Source organism: Mirounga leonina, unplaced genomic scaffold (genome assembly GCF_011800145.1).
Source record: "Mirounga leonina isolate KUSES-001 unplaced genomic scaffold, KU_Mleo_1.0 Mir_488, whole genome shotgun sequence".
In the NCBI taxonomy this organism is placed as follows: Eukaryota; Metazoa; Chordata; class Mammalia; order Carnivora; family Phocidae; genus Mirounga; species Mirounga leonina.
In genome coordinates, this window is record NW_023270777.1 from 11,485,549 (window position 1) to 11,508,743 (window position 23,195).

The window sequence follows — 23,195 nt, forward strand, 5'->3', positions numbered from 1 at the left end:
GGTGCCGACAGTGATGGGCTGCTGGGGGGCGGGGCAGCTGGGCTCCTGGATGTTGTTGCTCAGGGGGTGGGGCTCCTCACCCCTCTGGAACCGTGGGGGTCCCTGGCACACAGAAGGGGTACGAGAGGTGGTTGGGGCATGGAACCAAGTCCAGATTCCTTCCAAATTACAAAGGCTACCATTTATCACGTGCCCACCTGTGGTAAGTATTCTGCCTACAGGAGCTTGTTTAAAACTGGGACTGGAATGAAGGTATTTGTAACAGCAAAAAATGCTGTCCCCGTGTCCACCCTGCAGAGACAGGGCACTTACATAAGGCCCTACTGTGTGCTTCCTGTGACCCAGGCTGACGAGCGGGCCATGGGATGACTGAGGAGCCCCACAATGCTACAGAACGGTGCGTGCCGAACGGCCCCCCTGGAGGAAACCCCAAAGTGGACCTAAGGCACACAATTCCCAGTGACAGGAGGAAGTGCTAAAGGATGGGGCACCTGCCTCTGACCCCAGAGATTCAAGCATGGAGCTGTGGGGACCCGAACTTCCAACTTTACACACTTCTGTTTTGTCTTTAAAAAAATAAATAGGGGCACCTGGGTGGCTCAGTCGTTGAGCGTCTGCCTTCGGGTTAGGTCATGGTCCCAGGACCCTGGGATCGAGCCCCGCGTCGGCCTCCCTGCTCAGTGGGAAGCCTGCTTCTCCCTCTCCCACTCCCCCTGCTTGTGTCTCTCTTTCTGTCAAATAAATAAATAAATAAGTCTTTAAAAATAAATAAATAAACACATATTTTTAAAAAGATGATTTCTGGCAAGTTTCCAGTGAATTCAGTGGCAGGGGTGGTTGGGGGGGGGGGTGCGTGCAGGGAGCCGTACAGGGTTGGTAAGTCCTTCCAGATAGGTGACTTCAGACTCTGGAGAGCATGGATTCACGCATGCACTCATGCGTTCGTTCATTCATTCGACAAAGATCCGACCCCCCGAGCATCCTGCCAGGTACCCCAGGCCTCAGCAATAAGAATTCATGCATTCATTCATGCCACAAATACTTATTAAGCGTCTGCTATGAGTCTTGGGGCCTTGGTGGTGAGCCTGGAACCATGGCTTGAGGCCGGGCTGGGGGTGGGCAGCCCGGGGCAGGGTGGGCAGGGCAAAGCCACCTGGCACTGCCTGTCGTCTGCCCTAGTGTCCCTGCCCCTTGGCCCCTGTACAGTGCCACCTTCGGCCACAGGAGTCCACCCCCTCACCCTGGGCCGGCAGGCACCCAAGATGGGAATTATGGTCTCTACGAGAGACACTGACACGAAGCTGGTTACTGCCTTTTCAGCAAACGTAATTCCTTTTTATTAGAAAATTAAAGGGTAGGACCAGCTTGCCAAAAGCCAAAAGAGCTGAAATGTGCTTTCCCAAGATATGCAGCGTCTGATAAAACGGATTTGCTTGTCTCTCTCCTTTTCCACCGTCATCTCCCCTTGGCCAGCCTCGCCTCCATTCACGTCCCTTCTGCTGGCACCGAAGCAATGGCCGTGAGCTTGGCGGACGCCAGCAGGCCCAGCACCCGGGGAAGGGATGCGGGGAGCGTGCCTTTGTTTCCCCGGGCACAGGACAGGGACCAGGTGCTCCACGCTGAGCCCCACTCCCCAGGTTTAAGCCTTTTTAGCATCACCTTGGGGATTCTCTAGCTTTCCTGAGATGCAAAGGCTGCCTGTGGCCTCGGCTAAGCTGAGGGTGTCAGGAGGGAAAGGCAGGAACAATGAAGGACCGGGCTCCCCGGGCTCCCGAGAAACAAGCTCATCCATCTGGAGACCTGGGAGCAGGCGGCTCCAGACGGAGCAGCGGAGGGAGGCGGGCAGGGCAGGGCGCCGAGGAGAGGACCAGTCCCTCGCTGCCACACAAAAAGCAACTATTCAAAACCACCCAGGGAGTTCTCTCTTATTGAAAAGTCCTTGATTCTTCCCTTTCTGCTGCAGAACTCATGAACAAGGGCCCCATCTTATTAACGGGGTGACGGAGGGGCCTGGGAGGGAGGGTCTTCTTGCGCAGGAAGGTGGCTGAGCCCGCCCGACGAGTCATTAGAGCCGGTAACTAAGGTAACTCCAGAATCGGATTTTCTTCCCACTAATCTCTCTTTTTCTTTTTCCCTTTTTTTTTTCCCCTGTGCTTCCTGGCTTGGAGGGGACCTCAGAGGGTGGTGGGGAAGATGGGAGTGACATGTGTGAGTGCATCTGAGTGTGTGTTATGTGTGAGAGCGTGTGTGTGTGTGTGTGTGTGTGCGTGCACGCGCACGCTAAATACTAAAATGACCACCAGCCTTTTGATGCCCTAGCAGGGTAGGGAGAAGTCTGGTCTCAGGTATGTCTGCCCCTGCCCTATCCTTGAGCACCCCGCCCCCCACCCTTGTCTCCCTCTCTCCCCATTCAAGGGCAAATCCATTCCCTACCCTCCCTCCTTGAGTAACAAAAGGCCGAGATGGAGTTCCCTTTCACCTGCTCTGACTGAAGCCTCCGCTTTGGCATGTCTAGTAGAGGTCGCTTTGTTATGTCTAGTAGAGGTCGCTTTGTTGGGGGGCGGGGGGGACCAAGAGAGGGTCTGCCCTGAGGCCTGCCAAGGTGGGCCAAGGGGTGGGGGTCAGAAATAAATACAAAACAGAGCATTGTCCCACAGGCCTGGGCTACCTGGACCCGCTCTTCCCCAGGAGCTGTGGTCTGCGGAGGCCGGTTCGAATCCCGACCCCACCACTGATGGGCCCATGTAGCCTGGTGCGAGTCCTTCCACTCTCTGGCCACAGTGTCAGGTCTCTCCCCAAGCTGGCCATCTCCAGGGCTGAGTGGGGACATCCCACGTTTCCAACAGGGTGGAAGTGGAGCATCAGGGGGGACAGGGACCCCAGTTTTGTCCAGGGGCAGCCATGTTAGGGCTCAGAGCCTCGAGAAGGTGTTTCAGAGGAAGCGAGCACAGCACTGGCCCCTGGGACCTAGGGTTTCTCTGGATGGAGGAGAAGCCGGGAGCCCCTGGCCACCGGACTGCAAAGGTGTGCCCCTGTGTGTCTGCGCACCCCGTGCTCCTAAACACGGAGGTCCCGGAGGGTCTCCCAAGGCTCTAGGTGGACACCAGAGCAGCAGAGGGTCTGACGCACGTAGGTGAGCGATCCCCATGTCCTCTGGGATGCCAGTGGCCGCCTCAGGAGGCTTCCTGTTTCCCCCCAGTGGGGGGAGGGAGTAGTCTCCACCATAAGGTGAGTCGTGTCACCAATGCTGGCTCTGGGCGCGTGGGGGAGGGGCTGCCCTCTCTCTGGACCCAGGGTGACAAGGTCAGCTCAGCAGCCGACTGACGGGGCTGGACTGGAGCCTGGGAGCCACCCCAGGTGGCCTCTGGAGTGACCCCGCCCCCGCCGCTCCGGTCCCCTCCAGCCCCCCACTGCCGGGAGAACCCAGTCCAGTTCCTGGCCGCTGGTGGCTTGAGGCCTCAAAATCCGCAAGCCGTGGGGCAAGGGAGGCCACTGTGGCGGCAGGAGGTCAGGGGAAGGGACAGGTACTGGAGATGTCTGGAGCTGAGCCAGAACAGAGCTCCCCAAGCGCCACAGGCGGAGGGGGCCACGGCCCAGGCAAGCAGCAGGCATTCCGCAGCTGGGTCGAGCTCAGGCTCCAAGGCCCCCCGACCCTTGCTTGCCAGATTGTCTCCTGCATCCTCATCCCTCCCCATCTCTCCCTGTGCCTGTCCTTCTCCCCTCTCTCTAAGCAAAGGACCACAAGCGTGCTGGCACCTTCTTCCCTTCCCCAGCTCCTGGAGCTGACTTGTCCCTTCCATGCATCCGTGCATCCACCTCTGTCTCGCTTCTCCTTGGAGGGCAGCCACAGCCCCCGCCCCCAGGCCCCAAAGATGGGCTGTGAGCTTTGCAATCCAGGGGTCGGGCGAGCTGCAGTGACAGGGCCTTGCTGAGTGTGGCTCTCACCTCAATGGGTTTTCTAGAGCGCTCTTAATGGATGTGTGGGACGCCCAGTGTGTGAGCGTGGGAGCCGCGTGCGTGGAGGAGGCAGCCACCTCCAGATCCCTCTCCCCACCCTGTCCTTACTCCAAAAGGCCTTAGTCTCCCTTGTCAGCAAACCTGCCCCCCCAGGGCTGGAGAAGGCCGTGGGCAGGGAGCTCCCCTGACAGCCGTTTCTGGGTGCCGGGAAAACACCATCTCAGTCACAACACTGATGACCACATCGCTGTCATTCCCTGAGCTCCTACTGCGTGCAGGGTGCCGGCCTGGGCCTGCTCAGGCTTTGGCACATTTCTTCATAACCACAGTGAGAGGGACAGCCTGGGCTTGCAGCCTTGGGCACCTGGCAGCTTACTTCAGCCCTGAAAACTCCCATCGAGCTGACCGCAAATCCCATTTCCCAGTTGGGAAAGACTGAGACCCTGAGGGCAAGCATCAGGGCCTGGGGGCGAGGACGACCACAGTTGTTCCCTTGTGATGGGGCCTGGGTTGGCCTGAGTCTGGACAAACGTGGGTAGAAGCTGGAAGCCTGTACGTTTAGCCTGAGCATCTCAGAGCCGCCCCTCAGAAGCTCAAGGAGGGGTGGACCCTTGGCCTGTCTGGAGCTCATGGCTTCCCCCTCCCACCCCCCACTTCCTACTGGGCCCCCCCCCCAGTCCTCTGCTTCTACCAGCAGACAGGCCTCAGGCCGTGTGGGGTAGCAGGGACCACCCAGGTAGAGAGAGAGAGAGAGGGAGAGGAAGGGGGGAGAGAGAGAGAGAGAGAGAGAGTGAGTGTGAGTGTGTGTGTGTGTGTGGGGGGGGTGACCCAGCGCCCAGCCCGGATGCTCCGCCCAGCCTGACCGCAGCTGGGAAAACAGCCTCCTCAGCTGCCCCCACCAGCCACAGCCCACCCCACCCCACCAGGCCAGCTGCCTCACCCAGCCCTGAACCAGGAACTGGGCCTGCCGCCATCATGGCCTGCTCCGCCTGAGTCACAGCCCCCCAGGCCACCCCCTCAGATCCCTGCCAGATCCGGGAGGAGGCAGTGGTTTCCCGACGTTGCCCACTCCCTCACGCGCCCCTGGCTCAGAAGCCCTCCCCACAGGCTGCCCCAGCTGTATACCTGCCTCAGGCTAGCCTCCTCTTCCTCTCAGCCTTCTCCCCAGCTGTCAGGTGAAAGCTTCAGCTTTTTCACCGCAGCGTGCCATAGGCAGTGCCCAGCCCTGACCCCCTCTCCCTGAGTGGCAGCCCTCCACCCCATGCCCACCACCAGAGTCCGGGGCCTGGAGGCTGGCGCTGCCTCCCGCCTTCTGGGGGCAAGGCAGGGGGCTCCCCGCCCTCTCCCACCCCACCAGGCGCCCTCCCCCACCTCACACTTCTGAGGCAGGATCACTGAGGCTGAAATTTCAATTAAGGAACAGAAATAATTACTCCGGGGCTCCAGGCCGGCTCAAGTGGCGGCAGGCTTCTATAGGCGCTTCTTTGGAGGGGGGGGGGGGGGGGGGGGGGGGGGCCTGGCACCCCTCCCCCCCCCCCCCGCAACGGTCAGCCTGGGCCAGAGCAGGGACCTGGGCCTTCACCCATGTTCAGCCTTGTACCCCTGCCCCCCCAGTTTCCTTCTGCCGAAGCGAGGCCAACCTCAGGGCTACTTCAAGGTGAGGGGGGCGGATACGGGTTCGAGAGAGGGTGGAGGCTCCTGGCAGAGGGGGCTGGGAGCAAGCCTCAGATGGCGCCAAAGGAATTGAATTAAATGAAATTTAACCATTCAGTCACTGCCTGTTCCTGCCAGGGCCCCACAAGGATGGGGGTGGGACCCCAAGAATAGGACTGAGAGGGTTCTGGCCTCCCTTGGGGAGGATTCCAGCACAGGCCTTGAGGAGGGGGTGGCTCTGGAATGGTCCCCAGAAGGCCTGCTCTGCCACTCACAGGAGGAGTGGGCCTGGGCAGGAGCCTCCCCTCCGGACCTCAGGCCCATCTCCTGCAAAACAAGGGTCACAGGTAGGGGGGCGTTTCTGGTCCCCCCGAGAGACGCCCCCCCCCATCGACTCCGAGAGGCAAACAGCCAGCTTTACCAACGGCCCCCTCATCTCCAGAAAACACCACCTCTAGAAATATCCCATCGTTTGATCCTTTTCTGAGAATGACAAACTTCCTCTCCAGAAATGCTTGGTTTGAATCCAGAAATGTTCAGCTCCAGAACGTTCCATCTCCAGAACGTTCCATCTTATCTCCAGAAATCCTCTCTCATCTTCAAATATAATCGAGCTCCACAAAGGCCAGTGTCCTCTATAAAGGCTCCATCTTAGCTCCAAGAATGTTCCACTTCCAGAAATATCACATCCCATCTCTAGAGATGTTCCATGTCACCTCCAAAAATACCTCAAATCCAGAAATGCCCTATTTTATTCCCAGAAATACTCCTGCATCATCTTCAAAAACACTCCATTTCCAGAGGTACTACAGTTTATCTCTAGAAATAGTCCATTTCCAGAAATGTTTCATCTCTAGCAAAGTCTGGAATCCAGAAAGGCTTCATCTTTACTCCAGAAAATGCCCGCCCCTATCTCCAGAGATGTTCATGCTTCATCTCCCAAAATGCCATTTCATCTTCAAAACTGTTCCTCCTCCAGAAATGCTTTCCATCTCCTCTCTAGAAATGCCTTCCATCTCCTCTCTAGAAATGCCCTCATCCCGTCCCCGGAAGTGCCATGTCTCATGTTCTAAAAACATTCCATCTCTGGAGATGCCCATGGTAGCTCCAGAAAGGTCCCTGGCCCAGACGCTGCAGAGACTCAGAAACCCACTCCTTTAGGACCTTTTGAGGAGGGGCTGAGCAGTGACCAGGAGGCCTCTTCTCGCTCTTTCACCCTTGTCCCTATGGTCCCCTGGGGTCCCTCAGCCACATGCTGGGCCTACACAAGAGGTCAAGACCTGGGCTGGCAGGTGTCAAGTTCCCTGTAAGTGGAGGTGTGGATGGTCAGGGTTCGGGGCAACTGGGAGCCCCTGAGGTCTGAGCTGGGGGCAGGGGTGATGGGGGTCTGGGGTGGGAAAAAAAAAACAGACCAGAAGGAGCTGGCCGGGGAGGGGGGGCTCAGCACAGCACCCCCACAGACACACCCTGGCCACAAACACGTCCATCACCCCAAATGCATTCATGCGCATCGGATGGTCAATACCTGCAAAGTGCCCCCAGCCCGCCTCCCTCGGCTCACAGCCATGCACACAACACACTCTCTGCATGGACATCCACACTCAACACTTGTGGCCCTGCCCACCCAAGAGCACAGAACACATACAAATGCACACACACAATGCAGATACACACACGCGTCCACCATCACACATACACTGTGAGACACTATCATCCTCATCCCCGCGCCCTGGGTCTCTCCGGGCCAAGTTCTGGGGACACCAAGGGGCAGAAGCCCTTTGTCGGTCCCTCTGGCCACTCTGGGTTGGCAAGATGGAGCAGCCTCGGGGACTGCTGTGTGTCAGCTGGGGGGGACGCCCCGTGCTGGGACTTGGGCTTAGAAGGGACTGCAAACGACAGGAAGGTACACATTTGGCCTCTGCTCGCAAAGCTGTTGAGATGGAACACTCCCTGCCCCTTGGGGCAGCCCGGGCCCCCTCTGGGCCACTCTAAGTGACAGAAGTTCCTCTTTGGGTGGGACCAAAACCATGCGCTGTCACCTCTGTCCACGCGGCGCTGCTTTCTGGAGTCCCAAAGCCTGTGCCCTCCTGAGATTCCGCCTGGGAGAGTCCCTACTCTCTGTCCCTTGACAGGTAGGGAGGTAAGGGGCCTGGAGGTGGCTGGGTGGAGGGTGGCCCAATACCAGCAGACACACATGCACACTCACAGATGCAAGCACGCAATACACCTCCATGCCCTGAACCCACACACAGAGAGGAGGCGGCCCCTGGTCTGCACCAGGTCTATCCCTGACACCTCTGTGGGTGGAAGTTCTCAGAGCCTCTAGGTGTGTGGGAGGGGAAAGGGGCCCTGAATCCATGATCTCTGTTCCCAGCAGCATTGGTAGCTCTGGTCTGCTCCCACAGGACGATAATTACCATTTATTAAGCCTCCTGATTTAGAATCAGCCTCAATTAACTGAAACCTCCCAAGCCCCTTTTGGGATCCTTTGGGACCAAGGGCAAATGCTGAATAGACCTTGAAGGTGCCTTTCGATCTGCCCTCAGCATGGGCCCCTCTGTCTGCCACCTCGCCAACCGGCCACCTCTTGCTGACAAATGAGGCTCCCGTGTTTGTCCCACCATCCCGCTCACAGTCCCTTTGGGTCCTGGACACCGTTCCTCTCTACCTAGACCTCCTCCTCTAGGAACTGAGACCTTCACTCAAAATTATGAGGGAATAAAGAAAGCCAAACAGTCCAACATGATCTGAACAAACATGTGGCCCCTGGGTGCAAAATGGGAGAGAGAGCTGGAGGCCTGGCCTCGGCGTGGTGAGGTGAGCCCCTCCGCACCCGCCCCGGTATCCCAGCTCCCAGGAGCAGTGGGCCTTCTGGAGAGGTCTGCATTGGTATTCTCTGTCCCTCACAGCCCAAATTACACCAGCTCTCCTGGGACCCTTTTATAGCACGCTGTCGCTTCAGCAAAAGGTTATGTACGAGCACATCGAAATCCCTCCCGCATATTAACTAAAAGAGCATTTTTTAAAATGCACAGGAAAAGGCAGATCACCTAAGAGCCAATTTTTACAGTGTCTTAGATCAGCACGAGCCCCCGGGCCCGTCGTCGAGAATTGGGGCCCTTGTCCGAATCCCGCCCCTCGCTGGGACCCAGGGCAGGTCACCTCACCTCTCTGCCCTCCACTTTTCTCCGTCCAGTAAAAGTGAGGAGAAAAGGCCCCTCGATGGTGCTCTGGTTAGTCTGTGGGTTTCTAGTTTCAGAGCGCAAAAAGTAGGATTTTTATGTGAAATCTCAAGTTATATTTAAAACCCTGGGGCGCCTGGGTGGCACAGCTGGGGTTGAGCGTGACTCTTGGTTTCGGCTCAGGTTGTGATCTCAGAGTCATGGGATCGAGCCCCCTGTCGGGCTCCGTGCTCAGCGCAGAGTCTGTTTGAGATTCTCTCTCCCTCTCCTTCTCCCCCCTGCTCGCGCTCTCTCTCTCTCAAATAAATAAAGAAAACTTTAAAACCCTGTGCTGGTCAAACAGCGCCTGTCTGAGGGCATCTCCAGCCAACAGTCTCTGGTCTGGGTTCTCAAGCCCTGGTCTCTCTACCTCTCCCTGGAGGAAGGGAGGTCTGCTCACAGAAGGGGGGGCAGTGAAGTGCGGAGTAGGGGAGTCAGGGCATAGGGCAAACGCTGGGCAGCAGGACTGAGGAAAGTGTGTCTTAATTTTCTAGGAGATAGCTCTCCCCAGAGCAGCCGTGACCTCTTTGGCTGTCACAGGATGCTAACAGAGCCCACCTTCCCCTGGCATGTGAGAGCTGAAGCCCCCCTCACATGACAAAGGGCTCAGCAGGTACTGCTAGGATGAATGAGGGAGGGCGGGCGCAGGAATTCTCAAAGGTTACTACTTACCTCTGCTGTCAGGATCTGCCCTACTGGCCAATCCCAACGGTTCGGGCTACAAGGAACCCTAAGATTATCCGAACCTTTTACAGATGAGGAGATGCCCCCGAGAAGAGCAGCTCTTGCCTGGCATCCCAGGGCAGGTGAGTAACTGAAGGACAGCGTCAGCCCGGAACGACTGACTCCCTTCTGTCACCACAGTATGACCCATGAGCCTCCTTCTCCTCCCACAGACAGAAGACCCCAAACACGGGGGGTATCAGAAGGGGTTGCAGGAAGGTCTGCCCTGCTGGGCCCCCCACCATAAATACCCAGCAAGGAGGGCCATGCTCAAACACGGCCCTGGGTTCGTCCCCAGCCCAGCTGCTTAGAGCCCAGAGGGCCTGGAGCCAGTTAACAGACTTCTCCAAGCCTCGATTTCTTCATCTGTGAAATGGGGATGGCAGGACGTTTCCACTGCAGGAAGGGGCTGAAGATCGGAAATAATAAAGTGCTCAGGGCCCAGCACTGGGGAGGCCTTGCTGAGTCACAGGATTCCAGATATCACTCGTATCACCCCGGACCGCAGGCTGCCCTCATCCCCAACGCTTCTCCTCCTCCTGTCTTCTCTGGGGCTCTGGGTACCACTCCTCCCTCTCAGTGCTGAGCCTTCTTTTAGGGAATTACAATCTGTTGGGCTTTAATTACTGGTCCCCGAGGAGTTCCACCTCTTTCCTCAGCGAGAGGTTATAATCCCTCCCAGGGCTCAGACACCGCAGGGCTGGGCGGAGCGGCTCGGAACTGAGGCAGGAGTTTGGGAGCAGCGTCGGGCCCCAGCTTCCCTCGAGAGCAGGTCCAGCAATAGCTCCGTGCAGGGGGGGAGGATGCTCTTGTCCAGTCAGGCCCCACCACTTAGAATTGGAGGCCTCAGTTCTGAGGGGGGACACTGAGGCCCAGAAAGGCTCACGGCAGGCCAAAGGTCACGCAGCCCCATGGTCGGGAGTGGGGTGCTTTTCCTGATCCTCCCTGGCTTTTCTCCTCATTGGCTCATTTTCCACCTCAAGCCTGGGCTCCAGCTGTGTTCCCTGCCTTCAGGATAAAACCCTTCACGCCAGTCAAGGCCTCAGACTCCTTTTCAGCCTCCGCTTCTACCTCTTGCCTCCCATCTCTGACCTTCTAGAGCTCTCCTGGCTCTTTTGACCTTCTAGAGCTCCCCTGGCTCTTTTGTGCCTCCAGGTCTCCCTGTGGTCAAATACTTCCCCTTTCAGACCCAGGGCCCGTGTTCCCCCGGCTGGCAGGCCCACCCTGACTCTCCCCGGGCACGGCCTGAATGTGCCTCTTCTGGGCTGTTGGCAAACGTCTGCCGAATGCTGAATGAAGGACTGAAGGAAATGAAACTCGACTTAGAAACCAGGTGCCCATCAGATGCCCACGGCCGCCCCTCCCCACTGAGCCCCATCAATGGCAACAGCTGCGGGAAGTCGGTCGTGCGTGTAGAAGACGGGTCAGGCTGACCTGTTCCGGTCAGGCCCCGGCACCCCTGTGTGGGGGCCCTCTGCTCCCACACCCTCACCTCTAAGACCACTAACGAGGGCCAGGGCGAGTGTGGGATGTGCATGAGGCTGGGACGGTGCACGGTTCGCAGGGCCCTGCAGACTGAGGTTCAAGGCTGGGCACAGAGGGTGGGTATGGTACCTTCTGGGTCAGAGCTGGGGCAGGGGGTGTGTGTGTGTGTGTGTGTGTGTGTGTGTGTGTGTGTGTGTGTGTCTGAATTTGGCCACAGGCGGGTTGCTGGGTTAGGTGACAAGAGGCACAAACCAGGAGGTGTGATGGGAACATCTGAATCCTGGTTCCTAAGAAGGTGGGTGATGGGCACCCTGGGCTGCATCCCCATATGGTGCCCTGGCAGAGCTGAGCTGCTGCACCCCATGAAGGCCAGACGGCTCCCACCCGCTCATTAGCTTTGCCAACTGGCCCTGTGGGACTGAGAGGTTGCTGGCCCCTGCATTATGCAAACATGAGTTCAGCTTCTGATCACTCCTCCAAGGTAATAGGTTTGCATTTTAAGCAGGGCTTTCAATGCTTTGACCCTGGGCTGTGACGAAAGGAGTCATTTCAGGCCCTGGGAAAGGGTTTTTGGGGAAGGCAGATATCCTATGGGTCAAGGTGCTCCTGGAAGGTGGCACCTTGCAGGGATGACCTGGGGGAGGCAGAGTGGCTACCTGCTTTAGCTCAAAGGGCTTTTTGTGGGATCAGCAGTATCTGCCTGCCTCTCTTGCAATTCTGACCTTGGGAACAGGTGGATGCTGACTTTTTGGGTCTGATTTGCCTCTCTAATTCCTCATGACATCATTTCTGGCCCCAGCATCCATCCCTTGGTCAAGATCCCCCTAAGAATGTGGAACTTGGTCCAGGAGGACCATCCCCTCCCTCTTACCAGACACTACCTTTGGTAATGCTTTTGCTGCGGGGGGGGGGGGGGGGGGGTCCTATGAAATTCTTAGCTCTCTGGAGGTTTCTACTGAAATGACAGTCACCTCAACCCCAGAATGTCTGCTACAAAGTGTGGAAAGAGTACAGCACGTCTCCCTCCCTAGAAGCCAGCAAACCCAAGGCCCCTGCCATGTTAACACACAGGTGCCCTGAATGGACAGATGCACGGATGAACACTTAATGAGCCCCTCTGTGCATCCCGATGCTTCTAGACATATGAACAAACTTGACCTGGTTTTCCTTACTCTTCTGACAGTGCTGTCAGGAAATAGCCATGATCCCCACTGCCCAAAGGGGAAACTGAGGCTCAAAGAAGAAGAAGTCCTTGCTTGTGGCCAGGCTATCATGTGCTTTTGGGTGTGGCTGACCTAAAGCGGGGTGTCCTCCTCTCCAAGAAGCCTGGCCTGGGCGCACAGGAGTGTGTGGGACAGGAAGGGATAGGGCAGGGGGCCACCCTTATGGACAGCTGGGTCCCCACACATGCTGAGCTAAACCAGTTCGCCCAAGCACCTATCACTTAAGAACCATGACAACACTTGATTCTGGGGTGTAAGCTGAGGGTCACCTGGTTTATTATTACTATGGCTACTTTCTATTCCTGCAGGCTTTGCGAGGCTGACTGGGGGCGAGGTAACAGGGTAAGGCAGAGTGTGACAAGGCCCAGATTTTTTTTCCAGAAAGGTCTTGGTGGCATACACCCAGGAATATGGGTACACGGTGGCCAGCCCCAGGCACTAAGGGGCACCTGTGGCTGGTCTTCTATGGAACTGTTAGTCACTTTATGGGGGACAGTGAGAGGGAGGGGAGGAGGCCCTGCCCAGGATGGCGAAGGTGACGAGAGCCAGACCAGAGCTGCCCAGGGCAGCGAGTCATCTGGCTTCCCACATGAACAGACACCACAGCCTTATGCCCTGGGCAGCTTGGGCCTCAGAAAGGAACAATCTCAGGGTGCCAGGGAGGATAAGAGGGCCTGTCCTTGACATCTCAGCTCCCCAGGGTCCTGCAGAGGGAGGACCCCTCATCATGGGAGTTGGGGGCAGCTGGGAGCTAGGAAGGGGGGGTGTCTGGGGCTTAGGGTCAGAGAACTGGGTCCAGCCTGGGGTCCCTAACTCCTGGCTCCATGACCTCAAGCATGTCACTTCTCTATAAAATGGGAACCGCAAACACTGACTTTCAGGATCCGTGTAAACAACAGGACCAGTGCCTAGCGCTAGCGGGGATCAATGGAGCCTGGTGGCTGCCAAACAGCTCCGGGGACCTCACAGAGCACCACCTGGGGGCTGGAGGAGGTAGGGTGGGGGTGGTGGCCTTTAAAATTCGAAGGAGAAGCTCAAATCTGCCTTGGGCATATACCCCCACTACCTGGCCACTCAACCTCCCCCCTCCCACCGCTCCCCGGCCAGGTGCGCTCCCCTCCGTGGGGTGCGCTCTGCAGCCAGACCCTGCCCCATTCTCCACCCTCTGGTCTCAGTCTCAGCCTTCCCGGCCAGGGGGATGTGAACAGGAATGGCTCAATCAGGATATAATCGTTTTTAATTAACGTGCGGATCATTTCACAGGCTGATCTCCTTGGAGACCAGAGGGAAGACGGTCTTTTAAGATTTTCTTTTGCCTCCCCCCCCTTTCCCAGCTGAAGGCCGCCCCCCTTCACCCACCCAGCCGCAACCTTGAAAGCACCACAAAAGCCTGCTGCCTGGATCCCTCTTGGGGCCATTAGCAGGAAAGTGTGTGCTCACACGCAGACAAACATGCACGTGCCCAAGCTCAGGGGCGCACTCTCCCCCCACCGGAAATGCACAAATGGGATCAGAGACTCTCAGACATATGCACACACCCACAGACATGGCACACGCAGGGATACACACAGATTCGCACACACACTCAGACATGCATGCAGGCACACGTGCCCAAGCTGGAAGACACGCAGACCCCTTCAGAAATATACAAACAGGGTCCAAGGCACACGCACCCGCGCGCGCGCGCGCACACACTCAGGCTGGCAGGCAAACCGACCCCCACACAAACAGGCTCAGACACACAGACATGGGCATACACAGGCACGCATGGATGTGCATGCATGCACGGGGACGCGTCCAACGCACAGATACACACTGCAGAAATGCCCAAATAACCCACGCTCGTGGGAGGGCTGCGCTTAACCTCGACAGCCAGCTGGTGTCCTGGCAGTGGGGAAACAAGGTCCCTGTCTTGGGATGGGAAGTCTGAGCCCCGATCACCTTGCCCCCTTGAAGCACCCAGGGTCCCAGCCCCCTCCCTGGGGGTGCCCGGCCACCTGACCCGCAGGGGAACCCGGGAACAGAAGCCTCAGAGGTCTTGCCTCCCTGCCACCCACCTGGTCTGGATCATTCTGATCCCAGAGCCCGGCCAACAGCTGTTTCGCTCAGCCCTCACAGAGCCCACCCGGACATCCAGCCTTTCTGGTCATCCAATGTGGGCTAGCCCTGACACCAGCAGTGGGACAGCTGTCCCCCAGCCTCTCCCCGGGGCGCCCAGTGAGGCTGGGGGGGGCGTGGAGGGGGCTAGCTCTCTCCTTTCTTCATTTGCATTTTCTTCCCTCCTGACCTCCCCTCCCTCTTTTCTAATCCCTCCCTATCTCCCCTTCCTCCCCTCCTTCCCTCTGTTTCCCCTTCCTCCCCAGGGGCCCTCCTGAGGTCAATCTAAGATCAGAAGAAGTTTAAGATGTCGCCGGTCCTTCCCCACTCCCTCACGGTGGATATCTGGGCCAACACCTGCCCCCCAGCTCCTGAACAGACCCCGAGCTAGGTCTTTAGAAAAGTAAACTGAGGCACAGGGGTAAGGGCACAACCACAGGGATCCGCTGACATCTGCAGTCCCACCCCTCTTACTGCACCTGCTTTGGATCCTCAAATTCTCCTTCTGGAGAATGGGATGGCAAAGAGGAAGGAGGAGTTTTGAGGAGGGACAACAGGGCTCCCATGGCTGGCCAACCACAGGCTAGTAACTTCGGTAGCCCCAGAATCCGAGGACGGGGCCAGTATGCGTGACACAGAAAGTATGTGACAGGTTTAGGAGCCTATCTGGTGCTCCAGCTGGTGATGCCAGGGGCAAGCTGGGTACTTCTCCTCTCTTGGGGTCTCAGGCCTCCCCATCTGTGAAATGGGCAAGGTCAGCCTACAAGATCCCTAGGAACTCTTCCCACAAATAGAAACCAAAATGGCAGATCAGTAGCTGGTTCTTGGCTGCTGCGAGGCCCACCAACTGCTGTGTGACCTTGGGACTCACTTCCCCTCTCTGGGCCCCGGTTTCCTCGTCTGTCAAAGGAAGGGGCTCAGACAGGTGATTAATTGCCAAGGCTCTTTTCAGCTGACAGAAGGTTCTAGATTGTGAGGAAGGAAGGAGAACAGTGCCCCACTTCTGGAAAAATGAGGAGCCCATTTCTTCCACTGCAGGCATGTCTGAGTCTTCAGCATCAGCAACATCATTTTGAGGAAATCATCTTAAACATCACAAAAAAGTGCTCTGTGCAAAATATATTCACTACCTCATTCATCAGGAGCATCCAGAATGTTGAACAAAAGGGGAATAGTAAGTAAATGATGGCACATCCACCCGATTGGAAAAGCCTGAAGACATTAACCAGGGTGTTTATGAAGAGTTCGTTACAAAACAGGAAAAGGCTCCTGTTAACGCCAAAGAAGAAAGCAGGATATACATCTGAATACAGAGAATGGCCACAAAGTCTTTAAAAAACAAACCAACCCCAAGTCAAAAAAGACTGTGAAGAACAACATCAAAATATTAACATTGTCATAGCCTGCTGTCAGTAACCTTGTTTCCTTTCTCTCTCTGTCAGATTTTTCTCTGAACCATATTTTAAAATGTATATGTCGGAAAGGTTTCTTTTTTTAAATGACTAAATGCCACCAATTGAGAAACTTTCCCCTATCTCATTCATTCATTTATTCATTCATTCATCACGGATTCATTCACTCCCATGTTTGTCCAGCCAGAGCTGAGTGCCCATCGTGTGCCAGGCCCCAGGGCTCTAAGATCCGCAGGGAACACTTCTCACCTGCAGGAAAGAAATGCGTCTGTGTGTGGGGGGGGGGTGGGCAGCGGGGGCTTGGGGAGAGGCCTCAGCCAGGCCTGCCCTCAGCTGCTAGGGTCTCATAGTCTAGCCTATGGATCAGACCAGACACTCACCCTTAACGGCCAAGCCTCCAGCTGTGGGTGGTTCAGGGTGGAGGTGGGAAGCAGGGACAAAGTGTAGAAACCACCTCCCCCCCCCAGGCCAAGGGTGATTCCACTCCAAGTTCCCTAACCCTGGCCCCTAACCCCTTTTCCCTCAGGGCTACAAGGCGGCTACCAGGCTGCTGTACCCTCCCTGGTCTCTGATTTCTGCTTCCCCCCAAGGTCCCTGAACAAGGCACCACCCAGCCAGGTCCTGTCCCGCTGCCTGGGGCTTGCTGCCGAGAAGCAGAGTATGGAATCTGCTAGCTCCTGTCAGCCAGTGTCACGCTGTTAGCACGTCAAAGGGTCCGACAGTGTGTCCCTGCTGTGTGGGGGCTGACAGATTTCTGGGGAGGGTTAACTCTTTATATTCCTGGACCCAGCCACAGAACAGCCTGAAAGCAGTCCGCCACCGCCCCCCAAGGTGCCTCCCCTCTCCCCCCCAGGAATCCCCTTTTTAAGTAGGGAGAAGGATTTCCTCCCCCTGCCCGGGTTGCCAGCTTGGGGGTCCCCGGGCATGGCTCCCTACCCCGGGAAGAGAAAGAGGAGAAACCCCCTTTAGCTCCCTCCGATGCTCGCCTGGGAATCCAATTAAGACAGATTTCCATTGACTCTTCTCGGCCCCCACTCCTGTTCCAACTGGGCCTTCACCCGTTCCACACCTCCTACGCCCCCAAAGGAGCAAAAGGATCTAGGCGCTTAGAGTACCGAGAAGCTTCTGACCCCGCGACCCCTACTTTGCGTTGAAGCCCCCCCACCCCAGGACTGCGGTCCCCAGAAAAATCTCTGGTCTAGCAGTCCCCTCCCATGGCCCCAGTGGGAAAAGAAGTTCCCACTGCTCCCTCCCCCTTTCTCCCCCACCCCCCCCGAGCCCTGAGGGAGGGGGCGAGGCATCCGGATCTCCGGGTCACCGGAGCAGCGTCTGCTGTGGATCGCAGGAGACAAACACTCCGTCACACACACACACATCACCCTCGGGATCACCTCTGAAGCCCGCATTGTACAGGAGGGGAGGAGGCCGAGTTGCGGGGAGGAGGCTGAGGTTGGGGGGGGCCCTCCGACGTGCCTTAAGTCACCAGCCAATCAGCAAGCCCAAGAGGGGCCAGAATCCGCGACCCCCGGCCGAGAACCCCACCTTGCCCCCGCCCCCTCCCCCGCACAGCGCCATCCGACGTCAACGTCTCTAACCCAAACAAGCCCCTCCCCCAAGAAGTCCTCCCTCCCCCTCCCCCCTGCTCTGGGTCAGCAGCCCCCAGAGAGACCCAGCTACGACCCCCACCCCCGACGGCAAGGCGCGAGATTTCATTGTCAGCCTGGCCACTCAGGCGCGCGTGAGGCGGGGGGCGCAGGGCAGGGGGGCTGTGTGGCAGGCGATGGCGCGGGGAGTGGGGAGGGGTCTCCAGGGGAAGTGTTTGAAGCTGCTCCTCCAGCTCTGTCCAGATCCGGAAGCTGCCGGGGGAGGGAGGAAGGCGGGGGTGGGGAGAGCGCGACCTTAAGCGCTCGCAGGCGGCAAGGAGGGGCCGCGGCGGCCGGAGGAAGCGCCCGGAGGCGTCGGGGGCGCCGAGTCCCCGGGGAGGCAGCGCGCTCGGGAAGTTTCCCACCGGTTGCCTGGAGCAGGACAGGGTGCGCAGACGGCCCTCCCCGGCCTGACCCGCTCCAGCGCGCAGATTGCGAACTTGAGCAAAACTCCTTCCGTCTCCGGCGTCCCTCACCTTCCCATCAGCGGCCACCAGCCCCGCCATCTCAGCCCCCAGCCTTCCACCAGTGCCACAGTCGCCGAGACCTCTCACCAACGTATTGTGGAGGAAAGGGGAGGGGGAAGTCCCCAACACAACCAAACTGCGGCCACACACACACACACACACACACAAAGGAAAAAAAAAAAGAAAAGAAACAAACAAACAAACAAAAAAGAAAGAAAATTCCTCCTCCTGAGACCGATTCCCTCAAGCGGCGTGGAAAACCCCCAAACAGGCAAATCTGCAACTCCAGCCAAGATCGCGGCGCGGCGGGAGGGGTGCCCGCGACCGGCGGCCACCACCGCCGGCAGCCCCCAGCTCTGGGGCAGCTCTGAGCGCGGCGGCGGCCCGGGGGTCCGGGAGCCCTCGCGCCCCGGAACGGCCCCCCTCCCCGAAGACACAAAGCTCTGCCGCCAACAATACCTGCGGGCTCCTCCTGGATCTCCCGGGCGCCGGCGCTGCGCGTCTCGCCGTCTCCCTGTCCCCGCGCCGTCTCTCTCCTCCTCCTCTTGCGCGCGCTCTCCCCCTCGCCTCTCCCAGAACGCGGCGGCCAGATGAGATCCTTGGGAGAAAAAAATGTGCGCGCTCGCACGATTCCTTTCTCTCCGCCCGCCGCTCGCGGCGGCACCGGGCTCGCTCCTTTCTCCCTCGCGCTCCCGCGCGCGCCGCGCCTCTCGCGCCCCGCGTTTCCTTCTCAGCAGCCCCTGCGAGCGCCCTCAGTAGCCATTATTCACGGGCCACCGGGGGACAGGAGGTAATTAGAGACCGCCCCGTGGCCGCATCCACTCGGCAAGCGCGATGCGGGCGCGGGGTGCGCGCGGGGAGGGGCGCGCGACGAGGGGGCTTGGCTGCGCGCAGCCCGCGCCCCAGACGCGGGGGAGGGGAGGAGGAGGAGGGGGCAGGGAGGGAGGAGGCGAGGGGAGGAGTGGTGAGCTCGGGTAGGGAGCGGGAGGAGGGGGCGCCGGGGAGACGCTCCCGCGGCTCTCACCGCGGGGGCTCGGGGTCACCGGCTAGTAGGCTCCGAGGCGCTTTGGGGGTGGGGGTGAGTGTCTCCGTGTGTGTGTGTGTGTGTGTGTGTACGCGAGCGCGCGCCCGCGCGCGCGTGTGTGTGTCGGAGATCGAAGGGGAGGGAGGGAAACGCTTTAATATTTTTCCAGTGACTTACGAGCCAGTGGGTGAGCTCTTGGCTGCGCGATTAGGTCCGTGTGTGCATCGGTGTGGCTGTATTTTTCTGGTCTGTCCTACGTGTGACTGTCACGGGGTTTGGGGGTCTGGCTACGAGCTTGTGAGTGTGTTGCTGGGTCTCGGAGGAACTGAGTGATGCGGTGCTTGCGTGGAGTTGTGTTTGTGTGCGATCGTTTATAGAGGGTTGCGTGACTGCGTGGGTGGGACTGCGCCCATGTGGGGCTGCGTGTGTCCGAGGGGCTGTATGTCTGTGTAAGGTTGTGTGTGTAGGATTGTGTCTGCGTGGGCCCGAGTGTGTCTCGGGGGTGTTGTGTATCTGTGTGGGCTTGTTTGCGAGTGGGACTGCGGTTGTTGGGGTTGTGGGTCTGCGCGTGTAGGGGGCAGTACGCCTGTGCAGGGCTGTGGGTCGACGCGAGGCTGTGGTGTGTGTCTGCAGGCGGTCTTGTGTGTGGCTGCGTAGGGCTGTGTTCTGCGTGCCGGTCTGAGGCCCGGCGGGCGCGGGGGGCGGGGGGGGGGGCTCCGCGTGGTGTCGGGGATGGCACCGCCGCAGAAGAGCCGCTTAAGGCGCGAACAGGCTGCGCTGGGGTCGGGGCGCAGCGCGAAGAGTAGTGGCGGAGGAGGGGCGGGGAGAGAAGGCGGAGACGAGGGGGCCTTCATCCCGCCGCCCGCCCCCCCCCCCCCCCGCACCGGAGACGCAGTTGCCGGAGATCCTGGTTCTTGCCGGCTCCGCGGTCCTAGAGGCACTGGGTTTGGGGGACCCTGCTGGGCGGGGGAGACGCCTATGGGCTGGGGGCAGCGGGAACGGAGACTCGGAGATCCGGAGCAGCCCAGAAGTGCGCGGCGAGGGCTGCCCGAAGAGGCGGGTGGCAGTCTGGAGACCGCGGAGGACTGGGCCAAGACAAAGAAGAGCCGGGCCCGGGCCTCGCGGGGGGACCGCACCTCCAGGTTCCCCCCGCGGCGGAGGGCAGCCCAGCCTGCGCGCTGAAGGCCGTTGCGCGGAGCCACGCGGCGGTGGCGCAGCCCCTCTTCGCCCTGGTCCGGGAGCCGCCGCCGGGAGCAGCTCCAGAGCCCTTGGGGCACGGGATTACGCGCCCCGGGAGGGGCCGCGGTGTTGGGGTGGGGGGGCGTCCAGAGCGTAGCGGGCGGGCGCCGCGCCCCGGGGCTGTGATTGAGCGCTCGCCCGGCCCGCCCCTCGCCAGGCGGCTCACCGCCCACGCAGCCATTCATTCATTCATCTCTCTGTCTCTCCATCTCCCCACCCTTCTCTCCATACACGTGTCCGACCTATCGTCCGTTCGCCCAATTATCGCGCCAGGGATCACACAGACGTGTCAGCCCTGGCTCTCTCCACTTTCTCCTGCTTGCCAGGCTTGTCTCGCTCTCCTCGGCCCCCCACCTGTGCTCCCCGCTCAGGCCCCTCTCGGTTCTGCCAAGAGGGGAGGAGCGCACCCACGACCTCTATCACACTTAGGTTTTGCTGTTCAGTGATTGCCCGACTTCCTCTATTAACCCCCCACCCTGCCGCTGCCAACCCCTCCATACATCCTACACTCCACTCCCACAGCAATTATGAGCCAAGTGGGGGTGGGGAGCCTCCTCCCCACCCTGCCTGGCCCTCCCCGGGGCCTGGGGGCCCCTTAGAGAGGGCCGTGGCAGGCAACACATCTCTACCCACTGCTTGAGTGCTTCCCTCAGCCCAACCTCCTCCAGGCTGGGGTGAGGGAAGGGGGGCGGGAATGGGGACTAGAAGGGGTTTTATGGGTTGCTGTGCCTCAAGGTCTTTGGGTAAGGGCGGTTAAGGCTGTGCAGTGGCTTGAATTGTCACTCCGAAACCTACCATTGGTACAGAGTCAAATGGGAAACAAAAAACACACATTTCTGGGCTCTGGCCCAGACCTAACCAACCCAAGTGCCCAGAGCCTTTGCACATGCTGTCCCCTCTGCCTAGGAATCAACAGCTTACAGCCAGGCTTGGCAATCACTGGCCCTGAGCATCTTAACAGCCTACCCAGACTGCGGAATGCGGCTGCCCAGGGGCAAAGGGCAGGCCTCCCTCCCAGAAATGGACCCTTATGGGCCCTCTGGGCTGACCACTAGCTCACCTCGTAAGGATGCAGGAGAAACAAGCCAACGGTGGGCACCCACTCCCAGCCAGCAAGCCCTGGGCAGCCCAGCTCCTCTGTGGGCTCTAGTCTTCCCATCTCTAGAATGCAGGCTACTTGGTCCCTGTCTTCAGTGACCTGGCCTGGGAACCAGGGTCACTCAGTCCTGAGGCTGAGGAGAAGCCCACCGTGTGCACCATTAGACAAAAAAGCCCAAATCCCTGCTGGGGACCACCAACCCAGTCACAGACTGGCCTGTAACCCTTATCATGGTGCTGCCTGACCCTCAGCCTCTCAAACTGTCCCTGTCACATCCTGATTCAGCCACTTCTTCCATACAGCTGGCCGAAAGGTCCAGATTGGCAGGTAGGGGTGTGAGGATGGTAGCGTGGGCCCCCTTCACTGGGGGGGGGGGGCAGGGACAGGCTCCCCTCGCCTCCCTGGTTTCAGAGTGATCAGAAGTGTCTGATGAGAGCCCATACAATCAGGCCCCCACCACCTCTCTGACCTCCTGCCCCACCCCCTGACTCACCACTTTGTCTTCTAGATGTTCCATGAGGTCACCAGACACAGGGCCTTTGCACTTGCTTTTCCCTCCACCTGGAATGCTCATCCCCACCTTCTAATGTACCATATAATGTATTTATTTAGGTATTTTGTGGTTATTTTTGTCTGTGTGTTCACTGGTGCTCCCTCCTGTACCTGGAACGGTGCCTGACATACATTAAGTAAGTGTGTGTTGAATGAATAAATGAGTAAATGAATGAATGAATGAATGCGGCTGACCCAGCCCAGGGCTTTCTCCTCTTTGAACCAACAGCCCCTTTGGAGAAGAATGGGGGAAGGGGCTGGAGGACATCAGGGCAAGGACAGGTCACGTGACCGACACATCGGCCGTCACTCAGGGAAGCACTCTTCACGGATTCTGGATTCTGGGCACATGTACTAAGGGTTTGGAGGAATGACATGGTAGTGGGATGGCTTGTCCCAAAGGAGAGCCGAGCCCTTCATCTGTTCCAGGGGCCCCTCTGTCATTCTGGGCGCAGTGTGGCAGAGGGCTCCAGATTCACATCTGCCAAAGGCGGATGGAAACCCCTTCCAGAAGTGTTATCACGAAGGGGCATCGAGATAGCCCCCAGGAGGGGATCTGCTCATCTCCAAAAGGAGAACCCCAGGCTGTAGAGCCATCAAAGGACTCAGCAAGAGCACACAGGCAGACATTCTGATCCCCACCTGACTATGTTTCTAGAGAAATCTCGCTCACCTCCGCCTGGCACAGAGCAGGTGCTCCATATGCATTTAGCAAATGAGTGAATGAAGAAGACACAGTGTCAAGATTCAAACTTAGGTCTACATGGCCCCCGAGCCCTTGCTTGCTTGTTCCATCAGACCCTCCCGGCAGGATTCCATGGGATCCTGGTGGTAGTACCCAGGACACAGCAGGAGCTCCATAAATGCGGAGGGAATGACTGGTAGGGGAGGCTGGGGTTTGACTCCACGGCTCGCCACGTGAGTCCTGCCCCAGGCTCCGTGGGGAGAGGGGTTCCCCATGCTTGGCTGGCGGGAGAGTTTTATGGGCCAGGGTGGGAGTGCTCACAGGTCTCAAAGGGCCAGATGCTTCCTGGTGAGGTGTGGCTGTGTTCAGGAGAGCCTGGCCTGGACAGGTCACTCTTTTGTTTGCCTAGCACCATCTGAATAGCTGCTCTCCTGCAAAGTGTGTGTCCAAATACCATTCCAGGGTCAAATAATAAACAGGGGCCAGGGAGGAGACCCCAGACAGGGGCCTGGGGAGTTGGTGGGGCAATGGGGGTCAGTGGAGCTGCCAGATGTTAGGCTCACTGACAGGCCACCAGGGACAGGGGGTAGCCGGGGGCCACCCAGGTGGGCACAAGAGGCAGAGAAGAGGGGTCTGGATTCCACCGACCAGGCCAGGCAGGTGCCATTAAGACAAAGAAGTCACGTTCAAGGTCAGCGCTGGTCTGGTAACCCCC

At 58.7% G+C, this 23,195-nt stretch overlaps 1 protein-coding gene across 1 annotated transcript in view; it reads right to left on the reverse strand.

Annotated features, from left to right (window-relative positions):
• Positions 1 to 23,195, reverse strand: part of RAI1 (retinoic acid induced 1) — a 116,245-nt gene that overhangs the window by 59,029 nt on the left and 34,021 nt on the right. Inside the window, exon 2 of the mRNA XM_034989752.1 lies at positions 18,341 to 18,479. The gene's annotated coding sequence lies outside the window, so the exon portion shown is untranslated. The remainder of the gene's footprint in view (positions 1 to 18,340; positions 18,480 to 23,195) is intronic.